At 41.6% G+C, this 17,665-nt stretch overlaps 1 protein-coding gene and 1 pseudogene across 7 annotated transcripts in view; one reads left to right on the forward strand and one right to left on the reverse strand.

Annotated features, from left to right (window-relative positions):
* Sox5 (SRY-box transcription factor 5) overlaps positions 1 to 17,665 on the forward strand; it is a 944,504-nt gene that overhangs the window by 93,947 nt on the left and 832,892 nt on the right. Inside the window, exon 1 of one of the 7 annotated variants that reach the window (XM_085839790.1) lies at positions 15,728 to 15,980. The exons of the other annotated variants lie outside the window; for them this stretch is intronic. The gene's annotated coding sequence lies outside the window, so the exon portion shown is untranslated. Of the gene's footprint in view, positions 1 to 15,727; positions 15,981 to 17,665 lie in introns of those variants that run through there. 7 annotated transcript variants of the gene reach the window in all.
* LOC110295888 (sterol carrier protein 2 pseudogene) lies at positions 3,486 to 3,966 on the reverse strand (annotated as a pseudogene).

A 17,665-nucleotide genomic window follows, 5' to 3' on the forward strand; every position in this document is an offset into this window, starting at 1 on the left:
ATCTCCCAAACTTAAGCTTTTTGGAATGAAAACCTTCAAACTTTTAACTTTGTCCATCTACTTGGTTTGTAAGTGCACTGGTTGCCACACATACTGAAGTTTAATTTTAATTTTAAAAGGCGTAAGCTTTCCCCTTCCCCCACCTTCCTCTCAGCCTTCTGCACTGATCGGGGACTCCGCGCATCTCTGCTCAGGTGTGTGTGCCTTGTCTGTGATCTGCTGGTATCAGATGTTATTTCTGATACTGCCGTGTGTCAGCATTTCCAAGATAGTGTGACCCATGAGTGAGATCGCTCTTACTGTGTTCTCTCTCCCAAATGAAAGAGGTCTTGATTCCTTCCATCTTTCCTCTGAGGAGTTACACCCATCCTTCCCCCAGTGACAGGGGAAACTGTCTTTTAAGCGCAATTTCTGTTTCTCCCCTGATGTTTTTCTCTTGTTTATGTTCTGCCTTTGGCCATGTGGAACTTCTTTCAGGGTTGCACGTACAGCTTATCCATGCATGAATCTTTGCTTCAGCTGCTGCTTCCTGCCGTAGAAGCTGCCGTTGTCGGACGGGGCCTGACGAGGGTGGCCGTGTTGCTGTTATCTAACTAGAGTGAGAGATAACTCTTCCATTCAAATGCTTTCTTTTGCTTTTAAAAATCTGACATCATCTGTGGCCATGGGTGATCCTGTAAGCAGCTGTGCTGATGAATAATCAAAGTTCTCCCTGATCACATTACGTAGGATTGTCAGAGTAATTTACGTTTACAGAAGTATTGAATTCAAATGCGTGAGGGTCTCATGCTGGCTGTAAGTCACCTCCTGAGCACACATCTCCCCCCCGTGCACATAGCCCCAGTGCAAACACATCCCCAGTGCACACTCTTCCTGGTGGGTCCTTTGAGGTGGGAACTTGGTCATGTGTGTTCATTGAGCCTTTGTAGCTAAGTTATTCTTGTCTAAGTTGCAGAAGCACTTTTCAGAATTAGACTAGTTAACACTGGCCAAGTTAGAAGATTTCTGTCTGTGTTTAACAGGCATCTAGTATGCATTAACAATTATGATTATTTTAGCCAACGCCAGCATCTAGCACAGACTTTTCTTATGTTGAGTAATCTCTTAATAAGTAGATATATGCACAGTGAGTAACTGTCTGACTGTCCCTTTATAATGTGGATTTTTTATAGAATGTTTCCACTTAGTATATCTTACTGAAATCATAATATATGCAAGCATTGTACTGAGGCCTTCATACTTAAAGGTGTTTTTCTCATATGGTGTTAATGTGGATTTTTATTGAATGTTTCCACCTTGTATATCTTACTGAAATTGTAATTTGTGTAAGTGTTATACTGAGGCTTTCATACTTAAAGATGTTCTTCTCATATGGTGTTGGTGAATCTTCCATCACTGGGACAAAACACATGACATAAACAACTTAACATAAGAAAGGTTGAGGCTGGCACATGGCTTCAGAGGGTTCATTGCAAGTATTCTTGGCTCATCTATGGGTAGAAAGAATATCATGGTATCATGGTGGCAGGCGTGTATAGAGAGGAAATGCTTTACTTTGTAGTGGGCAGAAAGGAGAGAGAGAGAGGAAGAGGTGGGGGAATGAGAGACACACACAAATAAATGCTGGGGATCAGGCATAACCTCCAAGCCTTGTGCCCCTGTAATCTACTTCCTCCTGGAAGGTCTTAATATCCAGTTTCTACTACATCCCCAAGTACTATACCAGCCATAGATCAAGCATGATATAATGACATGAATAGAAGTTTCTAGAACTGTCTCAGTATCAGCTCCTTTTGCACTAGTAAGCAGGATGGACTAGACAGAGCTATATCATGTTCTGATTTAGTGTAAGCGAGAACATGGTGGAAGGAAGGGGTAGAGAGGAAAAAGTGGAGAACATACCCAAGTTTAGCAATGAGAATAAGAACTGCTGGTGGGTGGTGTCCTGACAATCTCTCCCTTCACACCAGAAAGGGGACAGAATGACTATGACTGGAACAGGCAACCCAGGACCCAAGCAGACTCACCAGGGGCAGAAACTGTTTTGTCTAGAGGGAGTTTCTCTTAGCAACTTGGGATTTTGTGTCAAATACAATGAACTGTGTTCAAACAGCACTGAAATTTTATGTTAGGTGAAAGAAGAAAATTCTAGATTGATTCTACCACTTCAGTTGTAACTTAGGAAGCCCTTTTAATATATGCTCAAGACCATCCCATCCCATCCCTTTGGGTGTCATAAGTAGGTTCCTTGTGTATCAGATGAATTTGCTTTAGAAATATTTAATCACATTTCCTTGAGAAGCTTAAGTTTCTTTGGGGAAAGTTTTGTTAATTTCCTAGCAAATCAATTTGATTACTTAATAAAACATATAATTCTCAGGCAAGTTACTGTATTAATTTATAGCTTGCATTAAAGATATCTTTAACTATATTATTGTTTTAATGGACTTCTAAAAAAATCCATGCTCATCAATTAGAACCCAGTATATTTATATTTAAATATTTACATCAGGTGCAGATAAGCATCAATACAGATGTATGAGAATAATAAAGAGTTGAATTATGTTTTCTTTTTTTCAGGAAGAGTTGTTTTAATTTTCTTTTTAAATCTTCCAAAAGCGTATTTTTATCCCAAACATAAATTATAACAAATAGCATTAGAATTAGAAAAACTTGGAAGAAAGATAAATGCAGACAATCAAGTGTATGAAAGAGGAAATTTGTGAGACTCAGTTTATACACTTATTGATATGAAACTATAATTTGAAGCCCGTATCTCTGGAAGAAACTTTATTCAATTATTTTTATTAAGGGTATCCATGGCCCTGATACTACGATTTTTAAAAAGATGCCCATTTGAAAAATATTTTAAAGCAGCTCTGTTCAGCTGTAAATTCTCTCTTAAGCTCTGACCATAATTCTTGTATTTTATTTGGGAAGAAAAGAACTGTTTCTGATGGCATGAAATGAACATTTTTAAAGTTTTTTTTAAAAAACTTTTAGTACAGAATTTTATTTTAAGAACTATTAGTGAGAAACTGATGCAGGTAATTAAGTGTGAGGCACTAATCCCTGGTCAACTATGGAAATCTGTTTCTTCTCCAGTCCCCCCAAGGGGAAATGTCACACCAAGTGTCCAACACAATGATCCTCAAATATACTTCTAAGCAAAACAAGGGCTTTGTTTACACAGTCTTCAGATTTTACTGTTCTGAATTTTACTCTGAAACTCAGGTTTACCCCAAACCATCATTGACATAGTAGCTTCATCAAGCACAGTAGAATGCAAGTCCTCAAAACAGCAGTGCAGGCTGGGAGGCCCTATGTACCCCCGGCTTCGGGAAACACAATTGACCACACCCAATTAGCAACAAATCTATCTCATGCTATTCGGGAGGTGTCAGTCTAAGTCCTGACGACGAGACGTGGATCTCTATCTATCTACACATCTCATCTTGATGTCCTGAGGTTGCCGAAGGGACTCCTCACAGCTTACCTTTGCCCGGCTGAAGCTGAAGGTTCTGTAGTTTCATGGTCAGTCCCATGTTACCAGCAATCTTCAGTTTCCCTTGAAAGAAGGCCGACTGAGGGTTCATTTTTCCAGTCATCAAAGTCAGCAAGTCTGAGTCGGCCATGGTGATTGTGCAGTCAGCCTTCTTATCAGAATTGGGAAGCACAGATCCTTTGCCATTCGTCACATCCACCACCCAGGTAGCTTCTTTGCCGCCAGGGTCATCTTTCACTTTGAAGGCAAAAATGTCACCGATTTTCTTCATGAACTGTTCCCCTTCCTCTTTAAGCTTCTTCTCAACCTCCTTAAAGATGAGGTTTGCCTTGAATCCATCCCCTGCAGAGCTGGTGCGAGCAGCTGAAACCTGGTGCATTCTGAAGGAGCTGGCAGCTTCGGGAAAACCCATCCTGTAGAGGTTGACAACCACAGCTCCTCCGAAGCCTAGATTGTGCTGCAGAGCCTGAATTATGTTTTCTAAGCACTTTAGTTGATGTAGTATTGGCTGTAAGAATCTCACTGTTCATGGTAGAATCAAGAAAATCTGGAGCCCAGAGAACTTGTCAATTTCAGGAGTTTGTCAATTTCTTTGAACATAATTTATTTTGCTTCAACCAAGACTATTATTCATATGCAGTCATCAAGTTTTCTGTTTTGAGACACTGTCTTGCTGTGCAGCCAAGGGTAGCCTTGATCCTGTGAACGTCTCAAGCTCTAGGATTAGAAACCTGGAGAATTACAAGCCTATGCAACCATGCTCAGCAACAGTTCTAACAATGGGCAGGCAACGCCAGGTCCAATGTTCTGGTGGTGAAATTATGATTGTCTGGGGCTTTTAAGTGATACATCTAATATATAACAATAGCTAAGAATATTTAAATCCTAAGTATTGGGAACCAGATATCATGGTACATGCCTTGGGAAGCTGAGGCAGGAGAACTGCTGAGAGTTTGAGCCCAGCCTGAGGTACACAGTGAGTTCCAGGGTAGACACAGCCATAATGGAAGACACAAACCAAAATCTAACAATTATTGGACTATTACACTGTCAATTGCAAATTTTTTTTTACTTGAAAATGTTTATGAACTTTTTTTTTCAGATGGAAATTTCCCTTTGTGATTCACCAAATCCCAGGCCAGTTCTCTGGACTCTAAAGCATTCTTTGGAGCAGAGGCTGAATTAGCAACAGTAACTCCTGGGCTGCTTCGGAGCCTCAGGATGTGTTGAAGGATTGAAACTGCTGTCCCTGCCCCCAGAGACCTTCTACTGTAGTGGGAGGGGCCAGCCCCAGAGATGAGGCTGTGCAGGGAGGTGAGACGAGGGTGGAGTTGTCCAACTGGACCAATGCAGTGAGGGTGGCCAGTTTGCTCAGTCTTCTCGTCAGTCCTCCTTATAAAGCTTTCCCAAGCTGTAATGCTTGAGAAAAATTGACCACAGAAGAAAGTTTACATATGGGTTCTAGTTAGTCCTCCCACACAGCAGCCATTCACGTGATCGGGACCAGTTCTTCTGGTAAGATTTCTAGTCTGGGCCAGGAAGATAGCTGTCAGTTAAATGCTTACCTTACTAACACAAGCATCTAAACTCAGTCCTCAAACCCATGTGAAGATGCCCAGTCCAGTGACTGGAGGTTTTAATCTGGTACTGGGGAAATGGAGACAGTTGGATTTCTGGGGTTGCTGTACTACTGGGGGGCAAGGGCATTCCAGACCAGTGAGAGACCCTGTCTCAAAACACAAAGTGGAAGATGCCTGAAGAAGAAAGACCACACAATAAATGGTTTCTAGCATCTCATGAACCAATGCTGATGTAAAGCATGGTAACACTCAAGAATGAAGGGAGAAATACACACACACACACACACACACATTTACACTCACAGACACACATGTATACATACCCACAGACACACATATACACATACATGCATACATATACATACACAATACACACATACACACATATGCACATATACACATACATACACATACATACATACACACATATACACATACATATACACACATATATACACACACACATACACATACATACATATCCACACATACACATATACACACATAACACACATATACACATACACACAGATACACACAGACACACATATACACAGACACACACACACAGACACAGAGGAAATCCAAGCATTCCTTTCAGGCCTGTTATTTGTTTGTTTTTGTTTTGTTTTGTTTCTGTTAATGTCAACAGACATAGCAGAGTATTGTGAGGTTATTGGGAATGCTCCCATTTCTGACTCAAGTGTGGCACCCACCTACTGGCACACCACAACATGTGGCTTGTAAAGGGGTGGTGTCCCTCAGACAGACATGGGAAGAAGATCAGGTGCCATGGTACTAACACCAGTCTTCATGGGAGATGATTGCAAGATTTTCCTAAACAAAATGATGACTCACATCTGTAATCCCAATGCTCAGGAAGCTGAGGCAGGGGGATTGCTTCAAGTTTAAGGGTGGGCTTGGCTATGCCATAAATTTCAGGGCTTTGGGGGCTACAACATGAGATGATCTTTTCTTAAACCGAAACTCCAAACCAGCTGCCAGTGGGAAGACATCCTCCACTTGTTTCTAATTCTTTTCAGAGTTAGCCTGTTGCCTGCCCCTATCAAGAGCCATTCTTTCTGTGCTGCGTGAACCCTTCTGCTGTCCTGTGTTGGGCACTCATCGTTCTAGAACACTTGTGATGCACCAGCATGCTGGAAGAGGCTATGGAGACCCACGGGGTTGGGGCAGTGTGCTTCACACTTCCATGACATCACGTCGGCTTCAGCTCAGCCAGGGAGCATCCAGTCACCCAGTTCTTCTAGGAACATGTGCAAGGCAGCGGGCCTGGGGATTTTAGGAGCTCAAGAACCTTGCCTGCTCCCGGCAAAGAAAAGCCCGGGTCACATTCTGTTCTTACACATGTGTAATACACTAAATTTGATAAACTCGCACAAGTAGTAATAAAAAGGTGATAATTGGATAATGTATTGGCTTTTTCTACTTTTCATGCATTTTATTTTTATATTAAAAATTGGCCTCATCTGTCCCAGGCTGACTTCAAACTCAATATGTAGCCAAGGATGACCATGAACTTATAATTCTCCTGCCTCTTCTGCCCAGGCATTGTGATTAGAGACGTGTGCCACTCACATGTGCCATTATGCTCAGACTATTCAGTGCTGAGGATCCAGTCCCTGTGCATGCTAGGTAAGCTCACGACCTGCTGAAAGCCATATCCTTGCAAAATGAATGATACATTCTAGCTAGCTAGTGTAGCCAAAAGATACACAATCCAGGTATTTTATTTACAAGCTGTAAGCCTAGATTGGGCAGGCATGGAGCTATTCTAACTGACACCCCAGCCATAAGTCCCTTGTCACTTGCTCTTCCTCCTGGTCTATCTCCTCTCATGGCTGCCTCCTCCTCTCTTGGTCTTCTTCCTTCTCTCCTTGGTCTTTCCTGAGACTCCTCACTCGATCTTCAAGTCCTGTCTTTCTCTCCCTACTGTCCAATCACAGGCACTAGCCTTTTTTTTTTTTTAACCATTTAGTTTTAAATTGGGGAAGAAGGTTTAAATAGCATCACTTGGTGTATGTGAGGATCCCTTCACTGGGGGCAACCAGATCTTGGAAGCCAGTATTAAGTTAGCATTTGAGTACCTGGCAGCACAGGCCAACCCCAGCATATTCTCACCCTCACTGTTTCTTAGTTCAAAGGAGCCATAGAATTTTAAAAGTAGATAAAAGGAAAGCTCACGACACTATAAATTAGTCTGTGCAGGATTCTCATTAATAATTTTTAGCATGAAGTCATTTGAAATTATGATCTAGCAGTCTAATATTCTTTTCCAGTGCTATGGTTCAAGCTCAGGGCCTCATGCCTGCTGAGCAAGCTCTTTACCACCAAGCCACCACCCCAGCCCTTCTCATTCTTCTTACAGATTGGTACCACAATTTAAAGTGACTTTCTGTAGAGTGAGTTACCCAGATGGAGCAAGCAAAACAGGATTTAAAGTTACCAACACAGATAACAGATCCTCTTGGTGTATAAGCCAAGTTTCTTTATATTAAGCAAGTTGTTCCAGAAGGCTTTCTGTCTGATAGACCTCACCAAATCAAGGCCTGTTAAGCAAAACATACCTGTATATAGTATGGAAAACTATTGAGAAGAGTTCATTGTTTGGTTTTATATTTAAAACGACATTCAAACTGATACATCGGCCTTCTAGTTGATGTCTCTTAGGCATTCAGTTCACAAAAACAAATGTTCATACCATCTTTACTCAGTAATCTATATCCGTGAGAGTTTGTCTTTCAAACTTTGGAGCACAATAAACCTAGGTACAATAGCTCATAGCTGTAATCCTAGCACTCAGGAGGTTGAGGCAGGGGGATGGCCACGAGTCTGAAACCATCCTGGGCTACATAGTTAACTCAAACTTGCCTCAGGGTATGTCACAAGGCTTTGTCTCATGAAAACCAATGAAGTTGAAATAGTGTATCATGGGCTAAAATCACCAGCTTTATTATGAATACAACTAATAGCATATGTGGATCATGAAGGCAGATAATAGCTCATGCTGATAACACATGCATGACTTTACAACTCACTTTCCAGAGAGTTGGAAAGTCCCTCTCCACAGACAGTGAAGTTGGTAACAAGGGTGCTCACATTTTATAGGAAGATGGCTGAGAAGCCAAAGTTCAATGAGAAACCTAATGGAGGGCGTTCGTTTTTTTGGCAATGGTTAAGTCGGGTAATGGCTGGATATGAAATTTGTACTTCCAGCCCTTGAGAGGCTGAGGCAGGATAATTGCTATAAGCTGTATGGTGAGCCCCAGTCTAGACAGGACTACACACCAAGCCTCTTCTTAATTAGCTGAACAATGGAAAACACATAGAACCGGGCAATGATTTTAAGTGATTGTCTCTGGTATTATTGGTTTTCTGATTTGTAGCCTGAGTGACATGTCATTCAAGTAGCTGGCCAGTGCCAGTCCACACAGGAATTACTGTTTTTCAATAATCTTTCTCAGTTTGGGGTTTATGTTACAGATAACATTATGCCTGTAGGTCATATCAGTATATTTCTTAAGTAAATGGCAGCAGTCTGCAGACCTCCTGTGATAGCTCTGGAAACTACAGCCTTCTCTGGGTTTCAGGGAGTTCCTTTGACAGACTATGGAGATGAGACTCTCGGTCATGTCAGCTTGACTGGTGGCTTTTCAATCAGAAGAGAATCCACAGAGCCAAACGCAAGGCACTTCCTTTAATAACAGCCTGTTGGAAGCCTGAGGAGAGAGGCCACTGAGCTACAGGGTCATTTGCTGTAGCACAAGATGAGGGCAACGTCTGGACTGCAGTCTACCTTTGACCTTTCAGTTGCATTGCTTCCTCGTCAGGCAAGGAATGCTGGGTACAAGAAATCATTGGCCTATAATGAGTGGTTCCGCGCTAATTAGTTTGATCAGCCCATTGCAGACAAAGGTGGAGCACAGGCAGCTTTGTGAAGAGAGTTGTGGGAGGGTGGGTAATTGTAGTCCTTTACCTCAGGGTCCCTTTCACCTTTGCAAGCCTTTAATTCCTTGGCTCCATAGGGCTGTCAGTCAGAGCAACCCAGACTTCCTCAAGTCCCTTTCACACACATTGCTTATCTGAGTGGCGTTTGTCTGATCTTTCTTTTTGCATGTTTTTAACTTTTAAGATAGTCTCTTTCTTATGTAAAAAAGGCAATTAGACTCGTATCTGTTTATTTTAAACAAAATGGCTGTTAATTAGTGTGATCAAAACCCTACCATTGTAGACTCTGGGCTCCACTTTGTACTGCTCTAAATTGAGTATGGTCTGGTGCCAGTTGACATGATAACAACTCAGAGTCTGGCTTTTTAAGAATTAATGAACAAACGCACTCACGAGCCTTTGTTTTGTCTAGTTTGGATCTATAGGCGATCAACACATCACGGTTCTTGCTTTTTGTCTTTTTTTAAGCTGACTAATGCTCGTGCTTATTAAAAGTGCATAAACTTACTGAAGAATTTTTTTGATGATATAACTGGTATGTGAAAGCTCTACTATTGTCATTTAATTAGCTCATTTATGACTTTCTACGTTACAGCTCAAGACACTCGTATTGTTCCATCAGTGACACACCCCAACGTTTCAATCTTCATATCTTAACTCACCAGACCTCTAGGAACATCTTAAATGATCAGCCTGTCCTTTACCCCTTCTGCTCCGTTTAATGTTTAGAATAAATGAGCAGAGCCCAAGAATGAATTTAGTGCACAGAGCCTGTAAAGACTGTGGACATCTTTACTCTCTGCAACACTTTAAACAATGATGCTCTGGGTACAGACATAAGGACATCCTAATATTTGAAAAACTTAGATTTTGTACATGACAATGCCCGCACTAAGATTGAAAGCCCAGATAATATATATTGGTATTACTTGTCAAGCACTGAGAAAAGATATACTTCTAATTAGATAGCAAAAAAAATTAATAGAAATATGATATGGTTGCTTGGACACCTTAACTCTTTTTACATCTGGTTAATTGAGGTTTGAAATTCGTATTTCTTTAAAAAGTAAAGAAGTCAGGGGTGTCATAAGGCAAGTGACCCAGATCTCTGGGTGTTCATGGACTCTGAATTAATGTTAAGAAAGAAATAAGTATCTCAACATCTCTTGCCACATGTATGAGAAAGTTCTGGCCTAAAAAAATGTAATTTTTCTCTGGAGGACTAGAGTGAAACTTGATTTTCAATGGAAGGATTCTGAGTGGTAGTAATGGGGCAACATGTCTCACTCAAGGGAAGGCTAAAACCAAGTAACAGTACCTGCCAGCTACTCAGTCCTTGCTGCTCCCAGGCAGTGCTCTGAGCCTGCTGATCACATGATATTCACCAATATCACCATGTTTCAACTTTACCAGCTCTGCAACCCGGGCTTACTTGTGCTCCTTGTCAGCTGATGAATCAGAGACTTGGAAAGCCACATATCCTGCTGAGGTCCCTCACCTGGGAGGTGTCAGACTTGAGGTTTGGACTCTGATTGTTGGGGGTTCCATAGATTTCCATGAAACGATCCCCTGATACTTGTCATAAGAGATTGACTTGAAAGAAAAAAAAAATCCTATCTTTATATGACATAAGGAAACCAGTCAATCCACTTTTTCATATGTAATCTAATCTTCCCAAGTCACGGGGGAGCTTCTGTTCTCACCCCCCCACCCCCACCTAGCTCACTATTGGGTGTCCTCTAGAAAGCACTCTCAGGAATGGAAAGCCATCCTTAAGGGGTTTACATGTTCCTCTGATCTCTACCACTGGTCTCAGAAGATTCTTGCCTCCCTCCGTCCTTTTCTGTTGAACATTCTTTCTTGGAATTTAGTCTAAATTTACTTCTCCCGGTCATGCTTGTTGCTCTTAACTGCCTCCTTTGTTATGAATGTGATGATCTATCTTTAGCTAACTGTTCTCACAAGATTGCGGCACATGATGTAATGATGCTGAGGGATGATATGATAGAGATGTGGGTGGTTGGGCAATCAAATTCAAAGTACATTTCAACCTAGAATTAGAAGAAAAGCAATGAATGGTACTTCGTGTTGGCTGTCTGTATGGCTTGTGCTTTGGTTCCCAGTGAAAGATATCTGCACCCAACGCTTTAAGAATCGTCCCATATGGTTACTTATATGCCTTACAATTTTAAAGCATATTAGCTTAATGAATAGTTCAAAGTTTGATTATATTTTATCTGCTGTGACATTAATCTCCTTTTATTATTTTTCCACTAAACCCACATCTCATGCAGTAAACCTTTGATCATATTTGCTTACTGTTTCCTGCCCTCAAGTCCTTGATTTCCATTTCCTTTTCAGTAGTAATGAGACAAATTATCCAACAAGCTCCTTTGAGGAAACTCCAATTGTAATCAGTTAGCTCGATGGAGAGAACGATAGTTGGTATGCAGTGTTTCTCCTCCCTTGTGGATACTCAGCATTTGTAATTGAGGGCTTAGCACAATGTATTGAGCACCCACCCAGCAAACTTTACAAAGTGAAACCAGATTCCTTCATTCCACACAGATGTCTGTTCATACGCTGCTTGTGTCTGCCGGACTTTGCCGTGTTGCTTTAATGTTTTTTTTTTTTTTTTTCTACAGCCACAGTGACTTGGGGCATCTGAGAAAGGGCTCCATTTGTTTAGATATAGACTTGAATCTCTAATGCCTTGAGTTCAGTTCAAAGCATCACAGGGTCACGAGTCTACAGTAGATGAAGTAGGGAGAGAAAAACAATACCATATAAAGAGCCATGAGAAAGGAGAACTTTAGAATGAGAGACAGGAGCCAGTTCAGAAATAGAAGACCCCTTCGAGGATAAAATTGGGTAGAAATAAACCAGGCATTGTGAATCTAGGTGTAAAATCTCTTAATTTTTTGAAACATCATTTAAAATCTTTAAATATGAGGAAAACTGAAAATGGATGGAAGCACTAATATTTTAAATAAGACATCTACAGCCATGGAACATGTGATGATGCTTCAAGCCCCGAGGGACAGATGTGTCCAAGCATTAAAAATAAGACAATAAAATAGACAGGGTAGCCCACATCAAGAGCTATCTTGAGGGCCGTTTGATTAAGCTCTTCTCACCTGGGAGCAACTGAGTAAATCCTGGAGTTTTATAACACCTGGGCCATTCTTACATAGCCAGGCTCAAGCCTTGGCAGTGAACATTTCTACTCATGGATAAAGACCATCTCCACCAATGTCTCTGTAGATCTCATCACTAGGTCTGCAAGGGCTGTTGCTAACAGGCTGTAGGCATCCACGTGCACATAACACATTGTCCAGGTGCTCATTCCACCTTCATAATGTCCTTTGAAGAAGGCATCTCTCTGATGATGGCAGACACCCAGGAGGATAAAACAATATGGTCCAGTTTTACACACAGAGAAAAAGTTCAGATCCAGGCTTTGACCTTAGCAATGCCACACAGAGGCCATGTCTGACTCTTCCTCACCACATCCAGCCTGGAAACTCAGGACATCTTGTTCTCTTCCACACTCCATCTGCTGAGCAGCCAGGTCCCCCACAGCCTTGAAGATATCTACAAAAGCTGCTTCCTCATCTCTTCCGGGTTGGAGTCCACAATCTGATGCCTTTTGTGTTCAGTGCTGAACTTTTCAAAACCACTCTACTGGTGAGACTTCTCCAACATGCAAATTGAGCTGTTAAATCTTTCCAGAAAAGCCATCCTGGGCTCTAACATCAAGGGTGAAGTCCAAGCTCCCCAATCCCTCTTCTGCCGAAGACGGTGTGGTATCCGCGAGGTCCCTGGTATACAATACCTTTCTTGGCTTTTGCACCTGTTGTTTTCTGTGCCCACAGTTTCCTTCCTCCTTTCTTGACTCAGCTAACACCCAAGCCTGTCCCTCTGTTCAGCATCTGTGGTACATCCTGGGTACATGCTGTATGGGGCTCCATCATGATCCATATGCTGAGTTCTGGTTACTGGCTTCTATATTTCCTCCTCAAGTTGTCATCTGTCTAGTATATGGATGATACGTTCATTGCTAAATTCCTCCTGGGCTTCCCAGAATCTGACACGAAGTTGGAGCGCCCTACCTGCTTATTGAATGAAGGGATAAATAAATAGATAGATAGATAGATAGATAGAACTGATATATGTGGTGAATTTCTGCTTTTTAGAGTTTTGAGTTCAGTTGTGATTTGGTGTCAGACTTTGATGAAGATGTGTGTGTGTGTGTGTGTGTGTGTGTTGTTCTTAAAGGGGAGAGCTGGCTTCATTGCCTTTAGCTTCAGTGCCTTGTCATCAAGATGCAGACATATAAGGGGCAGTGGGTGTCTGTGAACTCAAGAGTAATGCTAATACTTTCTGGATAGTTCTCATAGTCAGAATCTGTTCACCAATAGACTGACTTCCTTGGATGCACTTTCAAATTGCTGTGTATTTTGAGGGGGAAAAGAGAAGATTTGTGGAAATAAGAATTCATGTGGTAGTCTTGATCCATCTGAGTCCGTGACTTCAAATGGATATATATATATATATATATATATATATATATATATATATATATTTACTTCATCTTTAAACAATTTGGTTTAGTAGTCTTTGGGGCCCACCCACCGAGTGGGTTTTTGTTTGTTTGTTTGGTTTGGTTCTTTGTTTTGATTTGTTTTGTTTGTTTGTTTGTTTTAGATTCTGGGTAATTCTTATTCCAGCCAAGGAATGGGCTTTCTCTAGAGAGTTAGTGGATTAACCGTCCTAAAGTTGGCACAGGAGGAAGACCTGAGTGAAGAATGTAGGGTTTTGGAAACTTCCACAACATGTTGAAGTATAGAGACTTCCGTTCTCTCTGTCCAGAAGACTCCACTGTTGTTTCAGACCAGTGTGTGTCCTACAAAATTGTGTCCATGCACTGATCTTCAGAGGGCTGAGATAATACGCTAATTAATGAATTTCCATCACCTATGGGTGGCTCTAAAATGTTTACTTAGAGAAGTTTAAGCACAACCCTGTCGAATCCCTAAATTATTGGCTGTATTTCAGTCCTCCCCTCCTTCTGCTCTTACTCTCGCTCCCTAAGTTATGAAAACAGAAAGACCCAAGGTGCAGACACAACAAAACCCACGGCATTTTCCTGAAGTGCAGCACAATGAGACTGGTGTTATTACACTAAGTGTAACCCTTGCACAAGTGGCCTTGCACAAGTGGACAACATGAGGTTATGGTTACCCACCGGATGGACAGCTGCCATGACTGCGTCTTCCACAGCTCTGTGTACTGTGCCTTCTGTAGAGGTTATTTGGAGTTATTTCTAGTGGTCAAGAAGTAATTTCTAATCACAGACGTGTTGTAGTACTTTTAAAAACTTGGTAGACTTTTGGGTGCTTTTTGTCCAATCATCTGCCTCCTAAGTTCATTTGGCTCCTGGCTAACATCATTTCTGTTTAGGCTGCCTGGCTTTCATCAGCATCCCTCCCCTTCTCTGACCATTGTGCTGAAAGGAGATCTGCAGTCAGCCTGGTCTCTGGGCTCCTGTTACTGCCATCTTCTCTGAGAGTTAGACTCAAGATGGATGTGGTGGCTTGCTCTTGACATCCCAGTGCTTAGGAAGCTCAGGCAGGATGGTTTCATGGAGTTCCAGGCCAGGCAGAGTTACAGAGTGACACTGATCTCAAAAGTAAACAAAGAAGAAAACAACAAAAACTCAACGGGAACAAAATCCAAAATTGGAATACACCACACCTTGCTCCACAGCAGTAGATGAGAAAATAAAATAATGTTTAAAGAGACAGTGCCTGTTGCACAATCACCAGTGAGTGCAGGCCGGGTATTCTTATCACCATGAGACTCAAACACATCCAAAGGTAGGCTTGGGAGTTCTGAGGTCAGAGAGTCCATGTGTAATTCCTGACAAAGTAGTGATGGGCCTTCAGTTCTGCACCTCTCATACAGAAGAGAAATGTGCAGAGTGTCTGCCCCACAGAAGTATAGTTGAGTGTTAAATGAGATACAAGATCCACAGCACAGTGCAACACAGTGAATGACAGGCAGCACCCTAGTCATCCATGTATCCTTGACACCATCCTCATCTGTGTGCCCAGCTGGATCCTTGGTACCAGTAGCAGCATCTCTAACCAGCTCTATCAGCATTGCAGCCATCCATCCCCATTCTGTGCTCAACCAGCCAGAAAGCTGGAAATGGTCCACGCCCAACACTGTCTTCATTCAGAATTCTTGTTGAAGTGGCAGCTAAGTTGCAAGCACGTTGACCAGTTGTGGAACTGGGACAAGTAGTTCTCTGCACTTTAATTTTTTTAATTGTCTTTGTTTTTCTATAATCACTGGTTAAGTGAGAACCTATCCATACAGTTATGTTCTGAAAATAATATCTTCTACTAAAAGCAATAGGCTAATAGTAGAAGAATCAATACAAACACATGTACAAACACTGAATATCAGTGTGAGTGTGCACACACTGACATTCAGAAATCATACGCACACACAAACATACTCTGCAGGGATTGTTGTTGTTGTTGTTGTGTTAAGCATCAAAGAAAGGATAGAACCTATGGGTTCACACATACTAGGCAAGAACTCCAACACTGATAAATACCCACAGCCCAAATTGGTAAAAGTGTGTGTGTGTGTGTGTGTGTGTGTGTGTGTAGGCACATATATGCATGTGCTCATGCAGGCTTGGAGTTGGCATTGACTGTCTTTCTTTATTTCTCTCCTCATGATTTCCTGTGACAGGGTCTTTTAAAGAAGCAGGATCTCTCCAGTTCAGTCTAGGCCAACTACCCAGCTGACACCACGATCCTGTCTCTGTTTCCTAAGCGCTGTTTGCAGGTGGCTCCCACAGTCAAACAGCAAGTATTACTTAGCCGTCGTCCTGGTGCCTTTGATATTCTTCTGTATGTGTTGATGTTTCATCATTTCCCAGGGAACAGAGTCCAAATTCTATCAGGGGGAATCTAAAGATGTAAACATCAGGGCTGGAGGAATGTCTCAGCCGGGAAGAGCACAGACCACTCCTACAGAGGGCACCGGTTTGGTTCCCGAGCTCGCAATCACTCTGTGACACCGGCTCTGGGGTTCTGATGCTTCTGTCTGTATTCAGGGGTGCAAACGAGTGCTCATACGCACATGTGTGCACAGAGGGAAAGTTCTTGGATCTCTTTTAGAATAGATTCGCTAAGTTGGAAGCATTCTTTGATTAGTGCATGGCTAGAAGGACAGTGATCCTCATTTGTCAATGTCTTTTTAAATTCACACAATTTCAAATCATTGACTAAGATTCTGTTTCTTTCAAAATGTTAACAAACACAAAAATATGTGTAAAGAAACTCTTTCCCGAGAGGCCCATTGGACTTGCAAACTTTATATGCCCCAATACAGGGGAATGCCAGGGCCAAAAGAATGGGAATGGGTGGGTAGGGAAGGGGGGGGTATGGGAGACTTTTGGGATAGCATTGGAAATGTAATTGAGGAAAATACATAATAAAAAAATAATTGTGAGGAGGAAAAAAAAAAGAAAAAAAAACTCTTTCCCTTTCATGAAGTAAAGCAAGAGAGAAGGGTTTGTGTTTCTAGTCATGTAAAGAAAAGAAAAAATAGTGTGTGTGTGTGTGTGTGTGTGTGTGTGTGTGTGTGTGTATACTGACACTATAGATTTCGGTGTTCCAAAATAAAAACTTACACTGTGGCAGGATTGGACGCCTCAGATCAAAAGGGCAATTTTAGAAAATTGTGGTGAGCGAACGAAGCACTCGTTTATTGAAGAAATCAGTTTGCTATCTTAACCAGTGGCACCGGTGCCTTCCCTGTAATCTCTGAAAATAGATCGGCACTTTGCGGTTCACCAATCCGGAGATCACAAATGCTTCCTTACACCTGGCAGGCTCACACCTTTTTCAAATAAGATGCTATCACGGGAGCCTTGTGGGTTTATAAAGCCACAAGTTTATTAGGTAGATAACATCTCTAAGCGTTTAGAAGTTTAAAACCAGGCTGTCAAACTGAATTTCAGTTATAATGGCAATTTCCAAAGTAAATATGACACAGTGACTTCTAAGGCTCCTCACTGTCTCCTTGGTGGTGGTGAATTCTGAACCTCGGCTGCAGCCCTTCCTGTCTGTCAATGTTTAAATCCAGCCATGCACTGTCAATGGTGAGTGTGGTGTCTTAGAGTGGAGACCTAGCCAGACACTTCTGATTTGTGACCCTCTTCCATGCTTCCCTGGATAAAAGACAGGCACATATTTCAAAGGAAAACAAACACAGCTTTATCATCATCATCTTATTATTATTATTATTATTATCATTATTATTATTATTTTATTGAAAGAGCCTTGTCCCATAGACTAGGCTGATCTGGAGCTTACAATGTGGCCCAGGGTGGTCCTAAACTTGGTCCCTGAGTGCTTGTATCATAGATGTGAGCCACCATACCTGGCTCAAATATGGATTTAAATAGACAATGCTGTGGTAAGATTGGAAAGCAAAAAAAAAAAAAAATGGGAAGGAATTTCAAACAAAATTTAAACACATTTTAAAACAGACCCCCATGATTGATTGATCTATTATGTATTTTCATTAT

Source organism: Mus caroli, unplaced genomic scaffold, assembly GCF_978045245.1.
Source record: "Mus caroli unplaced genomic scaffold, Mus_caroli_1 scaffold_7, whole genome shotgun sequence".
NCBI lineage: Eukaryota > Metazoa > Chordata > Mammalia > Rodentia > Muridae > Mus > Mus caroli.